The following is a 12,059-nucleotide window of genomic DNA, read 5'->3' as shown; positions in this document are numbered from 1 at the left end:
TATTGTTGAGGCTAAGCATGCAGCAGGAGAATTTAGAGACACCTTTTATTGATATATGTTTTGGACAAAAGTTGAAGTTTTTTACTGACAGATGACAAAGATTAAAGGGGTGTTTTCTTAAATGAAGTTTAATAAACAACAGCTGTTGTCACATAGATGATCTAGCTGTTGACATCCTGCTGCAGCTACCTGTGTTAACCATTAGTTACTCTGTGTTGTGTTCTCTTCCTTCACCTTCAGGTTGTGTCTTCCCTTTAATCAAGATCCCAATTGTTTCATAATTCTTGGCTGAAGTGTTTCATACTAATTGGGGGAAAAATCTTTCCTCTTCACTAGTTGATTTCCACAGAGCTCTTCTATGTTTCCTGCGTAGGTTATTACTGCAGCAAGTGCTGAGTTCATCCTTTTTCTGTGCTGCAAATAAGCAGCACATCCATCTGACATATTCCAGGTAAAAAGTCTTATTTTCTCTCTTTACTGCCATAGACAGTGACAGCTCTTAAGATGTAAAAAAGTAGGGCCATTATCAATACATGTAAGCACATATCTAGTATTTCTTCAGTCAAAACGTGCTTTTAAAAATTCATTTATTTTTTGTTCATCTGCATCTAGACACAGGGGCATGGTGTTGCAGTAATGAGACCTCCCAGAGAGCAATTAGCTTTCTTATTTTTCCTTGGAAACATTCATTAATTATGAAGCCTTAATATGAATGAACACATTATTCGATGGCGCTAAGTAACATTTTAATGTTGCTATTTAAATGCAAATTTTGACTTAATGACCCCAATTGAAATGCAATGAATAGTTTCAATTTTGATGTTTACGTGTTTTTCATATGTCGATATTGTTCCAGCCGTGGATACTGGTCACTCACTTTAGTAAACAAAAAAAGCTGTAGAAGAAAACAGCTTTGTGTGTATTGTGGCAATCACACCCACAGTGTATTATTCACTGAAAATATCAGATTGACATCAATACAAAAAGTCCTTTTGTGAATTGATTGTGAAATTAATTCAGCGTAATAAGTGTCAACATAATAGTGTTATTAAATTGTCCCCTTATCATGCCAACCATAATTGCATCTGGCATAAAAGATACAAAAAGGACTCTAAAGGGGTATTGAATATTTCTTCTCAGAATTTTCACGTCCACATCAGGCCTCGCATCATGGTGGGCCCCATCGCAGACTATTGAACACATGTCTCTGTTCTAACCTTCGCCAAACCTCCGGTCCCTGCAGGGCTCGTGTCGGTCAGAGAGGGTTGTAATGCGAATAATCAGACGCTTTAACTTTTATGTAAATAGCTTCGACTTATGAATCTTTAAAGAGGTGATGTCAAAGACAAAGGGGTGGCAGCACGAGGGGAGGTGAATGAAGAGCACTGTCAGGGATGTTAGCTCTAAATCTGATTATCCAGTGCTGCTTTGAAAAGATACGGTCGTACAATTAGTCTTTTTAGAGATGCCACTGTCAAAGCTGGGTAGTGGTGCACTGAATCTTCGCTTGCCTGTTTCAGAGTAAAAGGGTTCCGTCTTAATTAAGCATGGTCTGGTGTGAGGTTCTTAAAATGTGATGTCCTTGAGTAAAAATACCACAATTTTACTGAACTCACACAAATATTTCTAATAAGAAATATAGATTGCTTTTATTTAAAACAGACATGCAGTAGTTATTTCTAATTTTGCCAAAATGACCTATCACATTGATTAGTGCATCTTTTCGCTCCCTGATCTTAAGCTCTTTTCATAAATTTCCAATTAGACTCAATTCTTTGATGTTGGTCTCATTGGCCTATAAAGAAGTTATATATTTAAGGTTTTATAAATAATATATCAGTACATTTCTCCATTCATTCTTTCTTTAGTAATAGGAAATGTATTGTTGTTAAATACTGAAAACAACTCTACACTACACTTACTAGACATTGTTGTATACACAATATCTGGGTTAGAAATATGCTGCACATGACAAGAATAACATTTTAGACCGATCTTATGAGACTCTACTCTCTCAGCATTTGATTGTTTTGTCCAAATGTTCAGCAGCAAACTTTAAACCAGCTTCAACATGCCTTTCCTTCAGCAGTGGAGTGTTGTGCTGTGATTGTCGATTGCAGTTGAATGTGCTAAGTCTTGTTTTCACTAAACAAAATGTTTCTGTTAACGCCAGGTCTTTTTAAAATCTCTGTTAGTGGTCCTTTTCTCTTGAACAAACATGATAACTATTTTATTTTATGATACCTTGATCATTGTAAATCTTTTTATAGGCCTTTCCCTAATACTTATTCCCTGTGCCATACTGCAGTATTGCAAATAACTTTGTATGGATGAATAACTTGGGTGTCACCAACATCATGTATTGACTTGTCCTCAATAGTCACATCAGAAACATCTCTACTAACAGAAACATTTATCTTTTCAATACTTATTCCGGTCTTCAAGTTATAACACTATTACATCACAAAGCAGTTTTACAAATGTAACTTTCCTAAAGGAAGGTGTCTCAGTTAAGGACTTTAAATTAACTTTCAAAATGTACATGTCCTTATGGGTTAAATAACATAAAGTCACATAAAAAATAAAATACCTTGATACTGGTAACTGGTCTATTCTTTGTCTTGACAGGGAGAATATGAAGAAATAAACACTCATCCTGTTGTGCTTAATGACCCAGTTTAAAGGTAAAGGAAAGGAGCAATTGTTATGCCTTAAGGTGTGAAGAAGCAGCATCCATATATTGACTGCAACAGATTAGCAGTGACATACAGATTAACAGCATTGCTCAGTTGAGCTAAACGTAATTACTGGCCTGCGTCTTGTGTTACCCAAAGGCTCCCCCATCTAGATCCACACACACATCGTAGACACAAATAGGTATATACCGTATAACGTTGTTGCAGCAGCAGAATGATTTTATGATTCAGGTCAACAGGAGGCTTCAGGCACCAAAGCTTCCTTTCTTTCACGACTTAATTTGTGAAGAATAATGGCTCCGTTGTACAGAGGGACCAAAGTATGTCGGCAATTTTAAACAAAAACTGTTGGTGCAAAGAGCTGGGCATCCTCTGTGAATAATTATCAAATTAATTCTACTTAGCAAGCACAACATTTATGCATGTGTTTGCTTTGAATAAGCAATATATGTGAACATTACTACCCTGTACAATCAAGATGTGTATTTAAAATTTCTAAAACATACAGAACTGAAGAAAAGCCTCATGTCATCTTACATTTCTTTAAACGATGCTTCCAAGAACTTAGAACTTCCCCTCATCTTTAACGTGTTCTCAACAAAGATAGTGATTTAAGTCTGGAATATGGATTGAAGTCGGTCTCAAAAACTTCAGACTTGACTAAGAACATTACTGTGAAGATACAAGACCTGACTCAGACGGGAGGTCTGGGAATTGAGTCTGAACATTTTTTAGTAAAGGCCAATATTCATTCATATCCACGATAAGTTAAAGTAATGATGGTAAGTACATTAAACAATATGTATATTTAAGAGAGTCCCTGTCAGAGTCCTGACTTGAATCTGTTACTCTTAGCTATAATATAACGTCATAATGTTGACCACACAACTGAACCTGGCATAACATGGAATGGAAGGTTTAGTGATTTTTTTTTGTGTGTGTTATGTTTTTATCAAAGTGCTTTACATGTTTTTATCATGTAAAGCACTTTGAATTGCCTTATTGCTAAAATTTGATGTATAAAAAAAACTTAATTTGATATTTAAAATAAATTTACTTCCTGCTCCGTTCCTTCAGAAATTACACTCTCAGTTGTCCAAACACTGCTGTGCCACCCTGTAACATGTCTGCAGTTCTTCACAGAAAATTCTTTAAATTCAAATTTAGAATGTGGTTCCCTAATGCTTTAGCAAATTGTTAGACTAGCCAGGGAAAAGAAAACCCTCTGAGCTCTCCATATTGCAGTATCTGGATAACATGAACAGATATTAACAGGTGTTACATCCTGGGAGATAAAGTTGATTTGTCAGAATAAAAGCTCTTCCTATTTGATCCACATCTTCACCCATTTCAACTATATGCAATTTTGCTCTTAGAGTAAATGGTGCCAAGCTACTGCTAAGACAGCCGCAGTTTTATTTAAGTGTTCTCTAGATATCGGGGTGATTCTCTGTTTATTGTCACTGATATGATTGCCTGGTCCAGGAGGTTTTGTCTATGCAGAAAAACTGTTGTCTCTCTTTCTGTTTAGTCAGATATGGATTTAGTGTTCATAATTATCACTTCTGAAGAAATTTACAAAAGCTGGTTCGTTGACTTGGTGTTCTGTTTTTGAGGATTTCAATGAATATCCAAAAAACAAAGGTCATGAACTGTTCGGTTTAAAAATGGGAGAGCATGTTCACATTTAGAGCATCCCTCTTCTGTCTTTGCCTGACTTCATCTTCGCTTTTTGTAATTGGGACATGATTGGATTAAGACAGGAAATGAAGAGGACAGAGAGGGGCTGCTACACGGCTAAACATAATCCACTTTCAGAAGCACAATTTCTTCAGTGCCACTTATTTTTGAAGAAATTATTTCAAATGAGGTCCTTGAAAGACTATTTGTTAGTCTTGTATACAAGTAATGAAATTTTATTCTGATCTCTTGGTAAAAGGGTGATAGTTCTTTTGTATTTTCCAGCAAATAAAAACATGCTGATTTTCACTCACTTGCTCAATGTGTTTTATTTTAAAAGTTTCTGAGTTGTTGGAGAGAGTGAAGCAAGAAATAGGAGACCATCTTACATAAAGGTTTATTTGTGTGTATCAAAGTTCCTAGCGCTCCATGTTGCAGACATTGTGACTGATCTTGCAACAAAAGCCGTATGAAAATAACCATGCCTCTGGCGCTGCCCTTCACTCTAACTTTTTTCAAGAAATCGGCAGAAAATAGAGGCCGGGGAAAGTCTTCAACATGATGCGGTTCTGTAAGAAAACAGCATCTGAGCTTAGATATTTTGCTGCTAACTCTTTGATTGTTTTCGTCTTTGTGTTGTGGCACAGATAGGATAACACTGACTGGAGAAATTGCTTCCCTGTCAGGACCCATTCACTCGCTGCAAATTAATTCCTGTCTCTTTCCTTTGCTGCTGAATGAAAGTTTGAAGCACAAATGAGACACCCTCCAATTTAGGCGGTTCTCTTTGTGGAACAGGGCGTCATTCGTATGAAGAAAACCAAGCAGATTGTCTGATTTAACAAACGTCTATATTTTACTTCAGCAAATGCAGTCATGTCTACAACTTCTAAATTGGGTGCATTAAACAGCCTTGTGTGATGACTTAAAATATTTACATAAACAATGTATTATATAAAATGAGGGAAATGTGTTTATTTTGAAGAAATTATATTTTTTAGGATTAAGATTGATACTGAGAGAAACAACAGAAGCATTATATAAATTGTCAGAAACTGTAGCTTGTCGTCATGAAGCCGGAGTAAATTTTTGGCTACAAGAGTGCATGGAGGAAACTTTGAAACATGGCTCTGATATTTCCAGCATGTGTCTAATAAAATGTTCACTTTATTTTAATCCAGTCTAGGTTGCTTTGTGAGAGCATTTGCTTTGTGTGAGGAAGCCAACCAGTGTCAGGCCTATTATGGCCAACAATTATCACTTGCTAAGTGATGCATCACTTCTGATTTAACTGAAATCATGTCTTGAGAAAGTATGAATGATTATGAATTTGATCAGAAAACATAAGACATCTGCCTTATGTTTTCTGGGTAGGACGTGAGAGGTTCGATGCAGCTCAGAGAAAGGACGAGATCGTGAAGGAGCGTCTGAGAGCAAGCAGACAGCGGGGAGAAGACGATCAGAGCTGTGGATGACAGCTGTGGAGTTTGGCTTGATTCCAGGTGAATGTGGCGCACTTGAAAGGCCAGATGCCTTGAGGAAGAGAGATGCTTCAGAGTCTGAAAATCTCCAGAATTCAAGTACTGAGCCAGGATACTGATTAGGTGGGTAACTCTGAATGCAGAATGTAACATTTCTGGAATGAGATCTTTACTTTTCCCATGTGTCCTGTCATGGCATATCAGACAGTTTTGCTATACATGAATGGGAATGGTATCTTAATTGGTTGGTTGACATTATGAAATCAATTCAACTCAGTTTATGCAAGGTGCACTTATGGTGTGTTAAATAGAGAGAGAGAACGAGAGAGAGAGAAAGTGGGGGGGAGGAATGTTGGTGTGATTGTAGGTGTGTACATCCAAAATGCATTAAAACTAATGCTGGAGGGGATATTTCAGAGAACCCACTGCTGGCTGTGGAGTCTCACCCACCTCAACACCAAATCTCTACGTGTCTTAGATGCAATAAGATTGAGATGCAAGATGGGTCCAATAAACTTTTTTGTTGTTGTCATCTTTCAGAGAACCCACTGCTGGCTGTGGAGTCTCACCCACCTCAACACCAAATCTCTACGTGTCTTAGATGCAATAAGATTGAGATGCAAGATGGGTCCAATAAACTTTTTTGTTGTTGTCATCTTGACTGACATGGTCATAACCTATATTTAAATGTCAGTTTTTAAAATGATAATGACATATTCAATTGCATTTAATTAAATTTGGTTTAATTAATATTCAACAATCTGAACCAATGATGTGTCCCCACACATTGAGGAGATGAATATATTAAACATTTTCTCTGCAGTGACAAGTTTTGAAATCAGTGAATATTTTTTGAAGTGAAGTGATCAGAAGTCGCCAAGACTGTCTGAACGAGGGGCAACCTGATTCTAAACACTCAGTGGGAAGAAACACCCACAAGTTGTTGAAAACGGTATTGTTGTGAAAGCCAAACCCTGACAAGAATTCTAAAAGCAACTAAGCCCAACAAAAATATATTAAGTGTACAAACCTCCACCTGCCCCTTTCCAACCTGCCCTCAGTCAACATTTAATATGGATTTCAGATTTCATTCACTTTGATTTTGGAGCTGTCACCCAAACAGCTCAGTTAAAATCTGACGCTCAATGTCCTGCAGTCGAGTTTTAAACTGTGTAAAAATGTACTACATGGATGAACAAGTGGCCTGGTCGGTTCAGCTGCAGCAGATGCACTGCAAAGCCTATATAACTCTTCTACGCACTCATCTCCCAGATAGCAAGATGCATTGACTTCGGTGTCTGGGTCAGAGATAGTACTCTTGTTAAAATTGATTTTAGGTGGTACCCTGTGACCACCAGGAGCAGGCAAGGCAGGTGAACAAGAGAGGCGGATGAAGCATGGACCAAACTGTCAACCTACTGACTGCAGGACAAACTCCTCGCCATCACCATCCTAAGAAGTGGCAGCAGGCTCAGCAAAGAGATCATTGAACAAAAGTTAAGCTAAATCAGTGTTTCCCAACCCTGGTTCTCAATGTACTGCTCGACATGTTTTAGATATTTTTGGTGCTTTAATGCACCTAATTCAGATTATTGCAGTTCAGCAAATGCCTATTTATCAACCATCAATGGAAAAGAGCTGGGCTGAGGCGAAGAAATACTTAAAATATGCAAGGCAGTGGGCCTCGAGGACCAGGGCTGGGAAACAGTGAGCTAGATGAAACTGGTATTGTTGACCATTGATTGTGAAATGGTTGTCAGGGAGCTCTTAATGTCCTCCATTATGGAGGGATACTAGGAGGTGATGAAGAGATTGCATTCTGGTGTTTCAATCCGACAAGGAATCCAGCACACTCAAACCACCAAGGGTGTTAGGAGGGCTGGGAGGCGTCAGAAGTCATTTCGGAGGAAACCCTAGAAGCACGGACAGAAAAGGAGCTTAAACATGGGCTGGGAAAACACAAGATTTGCCACAGGGCTTGAGGTAACACTTTGGTTGACAGTAAGGTGTCGAATGACCAACAGCCAGATACTGTTGATGGGCTGATTAGGAACAGGTGTGCAGGAGCACACTGGTCAGTCCTGGCCTCCAGAGGAAACCTGCAGCTAAAAGGAAAGGAGAACACCACACACACATAACACACCAAATCCCTGACAAAATCATGACATGATTCATCTCTTAAGGTACCTTGAGATGACATTTGCAGGGAATTAAATGTAAAAATACAGAGCTGAATTGAATATCTAAATCTGGTGCAGAAGATTTATCCGCAGGTTTGAGGTGAGCCAAAAAGCATCTGTACACTGAGCTGTGACAGACTATAAAACACAGTTCAATAGGTTTCAATCTAATTTCTGCTCCACAGCAACTGTTTTAGAGACAAAAAATGTTTGGATTTTATTTTATTACCTTATGGTAATAAATTAATAGTATTAAATGTGACATCTGTTTCATTGCCTATTGCTGTAAATAGCTTTTTATATAGAAACGTTTTCAGAATGCCTTGATTTATGCCTCAATTAAATAAATGTAACATTTTCACAGTGATTTAAATTCTTTCTATTTGATGTAGCATTATATTTAATAAGTTCCCATTTTTGCAAGATACATATTTTTTCAACAATCAGTTCAATGTAGCAGATGCAATTTGTCTGATTAAGTAAACACAGCACACCAATTGTTCTGCTGCTGGATATGTCTTTGTACCCCTGGCTATATGATGATAGGAGATAAATTCAGTTTGAACCATCCATTTAGCCCAATGGAGACTAATCTGACCCTGTAAGAACAATCTGATAAATTATAACATTGTTAAAAAGTTTTATTTTATTTTGTTTTATTTTTTTTAACAAAACCTTGTTGCTCAGGGGTATTTTATTTTCCAGGTTCTGTTTGGCCTGATTTTGGTTGCTATGTAACCCTTTGATTGTTATGTTTTTACAAAAGCAGTATTTACAGAGGAGAGGTGCGGTTTTGGTTTTCCATTTCACAAGAAAAGCATAAATCCTGTCTGTTTGTGTTGATTTACACCAAGAAAAAAAGTATCTACTTGAGATGGCAGAACAAAACCTATTCTACAATGTAGTTCTATTACATTCTTTATTGAGAAAACATCTATATTTATGTTAGATTAACTTAAAAGTAGTCAATTAAATTAAAGTAAATTTACATAGAAAATATTATTTTCTATTGCATCTGTAAATTTACAAATAGTATAAAGATACACTTGCAGTTCATAGGCTTTGTTATTGGACAACTCAACAAATGGGCTTCCAGTGCTGTAAATAGGAAACAGTTCATCATTTCTACCAGAAAGAAGACTTATTTTGACACAATTTCCCCTGCCTTCAGGGGGCTAGAACAGAAATGAAGGCCAACAGCTTTGTAATCTGTCCAGCACTGGAGAAAATCCCCAGACCTGGGAATATTTGTCTCATTTGTTGCTCCTCAGAGGTGGTATTGAAAATTATGTTTTGAAATGTCAGGCTGTGCTCGACACATTTGTCTAAGTGGTGCCAGTTTCATTTAAGTGATGAAGGTAATTTTTCAGCTTTATAAAAACAATAGGCAGCTGTGGCATTATATATGCATTCCAAGGTTATGGATAACATAGGTGTAGCTTCTAACATCCATAGGATTTGATTGGAGTTCATTAGGCTGTTTTTTATTGCCTCTGTTGTTTTGCAGATTTGTCAGTTCCTGCATTTAAATGCTGGGTCCAGCAGTTTTTATATTTGCATAAAACTCTCTCTGATAGTTTGAGCCTTTATTTATGCTGTTGGAAGCAAATTACACAGCTGTCATCTCAGTGGAGCGGTGCTGATACATCTCTTGTTTCATTCTTAAGAGTGGTATACATGCATTCACCAAATCGTGTTACAGAAGAGAAAATCTTAGCATTTGGGATAAAACATTTTAATTTGCAGAAAAGCAAAATTCTGACGCAAGAGTGTTGAAGACATGAAAAACAAATCTGTTCCAACAGGTCTTTTTGAAGTACAGTAATCCATGGTTACTGATACTCCCTCTAAAACCACTTAAACCTGCTTTTTTATATTCACAATGTGACTTCACCCTTTTTAATAACCACTTAGTGCATTTTTTTCTTTGCTCTGTTAATTTTCTTAAACTGCTGAAACATAAATTTAATTTATTAAAATCTGCATGAGCATGTCAAAACAATAAAAATAGTTATTATCCAAAGATTTTAAATCAATTATTCCCTTCTGTAAATGCTTGTTACGGTCCGTCCAGTAAGGCACAAGGACAAAGGCATATATAAAATATATATATTTTCCAATTATTCTTCCAAAAAAAAAGAACATCAAATTCCAAAATATGACAAAAATGGGCCCAAAAGAAAACAACTAAAGCATACCTAACTCAAGATAACAAACAAACAACTGACTTCACACAATGAACACACATTTAAACACAAAGGCTAGCCTACACAAACGAAGAGGGGTGGGAGATAAGACTAAGACAAACAATGTATAAACATAAACAACTAATTTAAACCAACATATTTTGACTACAACACAAGTGTTAAACAAAACAACCTAACACCAAAATGTTAAAGGACTTATGCTATGAATAGAGAGAGGGAGGTTCTTTAACATCAGGTCCCCTGCTTCCAGCAGCCTGATGGTTTGTTCCACTTCCTGGTTTGCCTTTCAACCAGTCTTCTCCCTCAGCCAGTCCTTCAACTCAGCAAACAAAATAGTTAATAATTACAATAAACAAAAGGTGTTTACTAAATGTGTGCACCCATAATAGCAAACAACCTAATGCAATAAACACAAAAGAATGAAATTATAAATATGTTGTATGAAAACATTTAAATAAATACTAACACTGGGAAACCTCCACAATGCTTAAGAAGAGATGTGTATATCCTGATCTCCTAAGAAAGCCACACAGGATGTGCAGAACGTAGGATCAAAATGTCATTCAGAAACTTTCCTTGTGAAAAGTCTTAGCTTTCTTTGCTGTGGTCTCTTGTTTCATGTAGCCCAGGGATTTCATTCAGAGCCCTTTTTTGGCAATCTTGTTCATATAGTGGGACAATAAGTGGGACGTCGTAGACATAGTTCCCTGACACTGAATTTTATGTTTCTAGCAGCGTCTGTAACTATACATCTTACTTTATTTAAGATGCCCCATTCTGTCAGGAAGAATGCCTTTACTCCAGCTATGTTTTGAGCTGCATGAGCCTCATGGGAACCAACTTACAGCAAGGAGAATTGTGACCAATTTATGCTTGCTTTCATCCACATAGTGGCAGATGACGACCAGGTGGGCACAGATGTGCAGAGGTCCACATAAAAGAATTGAGGCTTTTAGCTGCAATCTTCAGAATCTGTGGCTTCTCATTTTCTTTGTTTTGAGTCAACAGTCACCTCCAACTGCAATGAAAATGTTACGCTCATTGATGAAATGAGGGAGTACCTTTGGTCTTTTCAGAATATATAAACACATCTTTCTGTTAGGCAGTGCATAAGAAAGATTCATCCTGTCTACTATGACTCATAACAAACCAAAATGCACCATATTCACAAAGCGTCATACATCTTTTATTTCTATTTTTCATGTATGACATATATATATATACTCTAAATACATATGGTATCTTCATTATAATCCATAATAAGGACACACTTTCACAAACCTTGGCTATATCCTGTGCTCTCATCTTTATATAAGTGTACTCATGGGAATCGCAAGGTCAAACTAAGCCTGACCCATGTGAACAAGTTCAAACCCTATCAATTAAGAAATATAATTTGAAAGCAGAATAACAGCAGATACTTTTATAAGGTCATCAAATCCTATTCAAATAGTGCAAAGCAAAATATTTTGCCGCACTTGCAAACATGCCTTTATACTTTCATCTCATCTACTGTCTCCAACAAGAAGCATTTTGTTGCAGAAAACATTTGTGACATCCCTGAGGTGGATGGAAAGAATCATTGATTAGGGTCATCATCTCAATGTAGGACTGACATCTTCCAACTGTAAGTCTCATGAAGACATGGTAAAGGACACAAAGGCAGATCTGACAGGAAGGTTGCAGCAAGTGAAGAGTAAGATGTGAGGGGCAATCAGCAAGCAAGAGTTAAAAACGTGTAACTGAGAACAAGCTCAAATAAATAAAACTGACAGTAAAGAAGATTAGAGTGCATTAAAACTAGACAAAATTAAA

The sequence above is a fragment of the Gambusia affinis genome, linkage group LG12, assembly GCF_019740435.1.
Source record: "Gambusia affinis linkage group LG12, SWU_Gaff_1.0, whole genome shotgun sequence".
Taxonomy (NCBI): Eukaryota; Metazoa; Chordata; class Actinopteri; order Cyprinodontiformes; family Poeciliidae; genus Gambusia; species Gambusia affinis.
The sequence above is the reverse complement of the archived record's forward strand: the minus strand, read 5'-3'. Positions refer to the sequence as shown.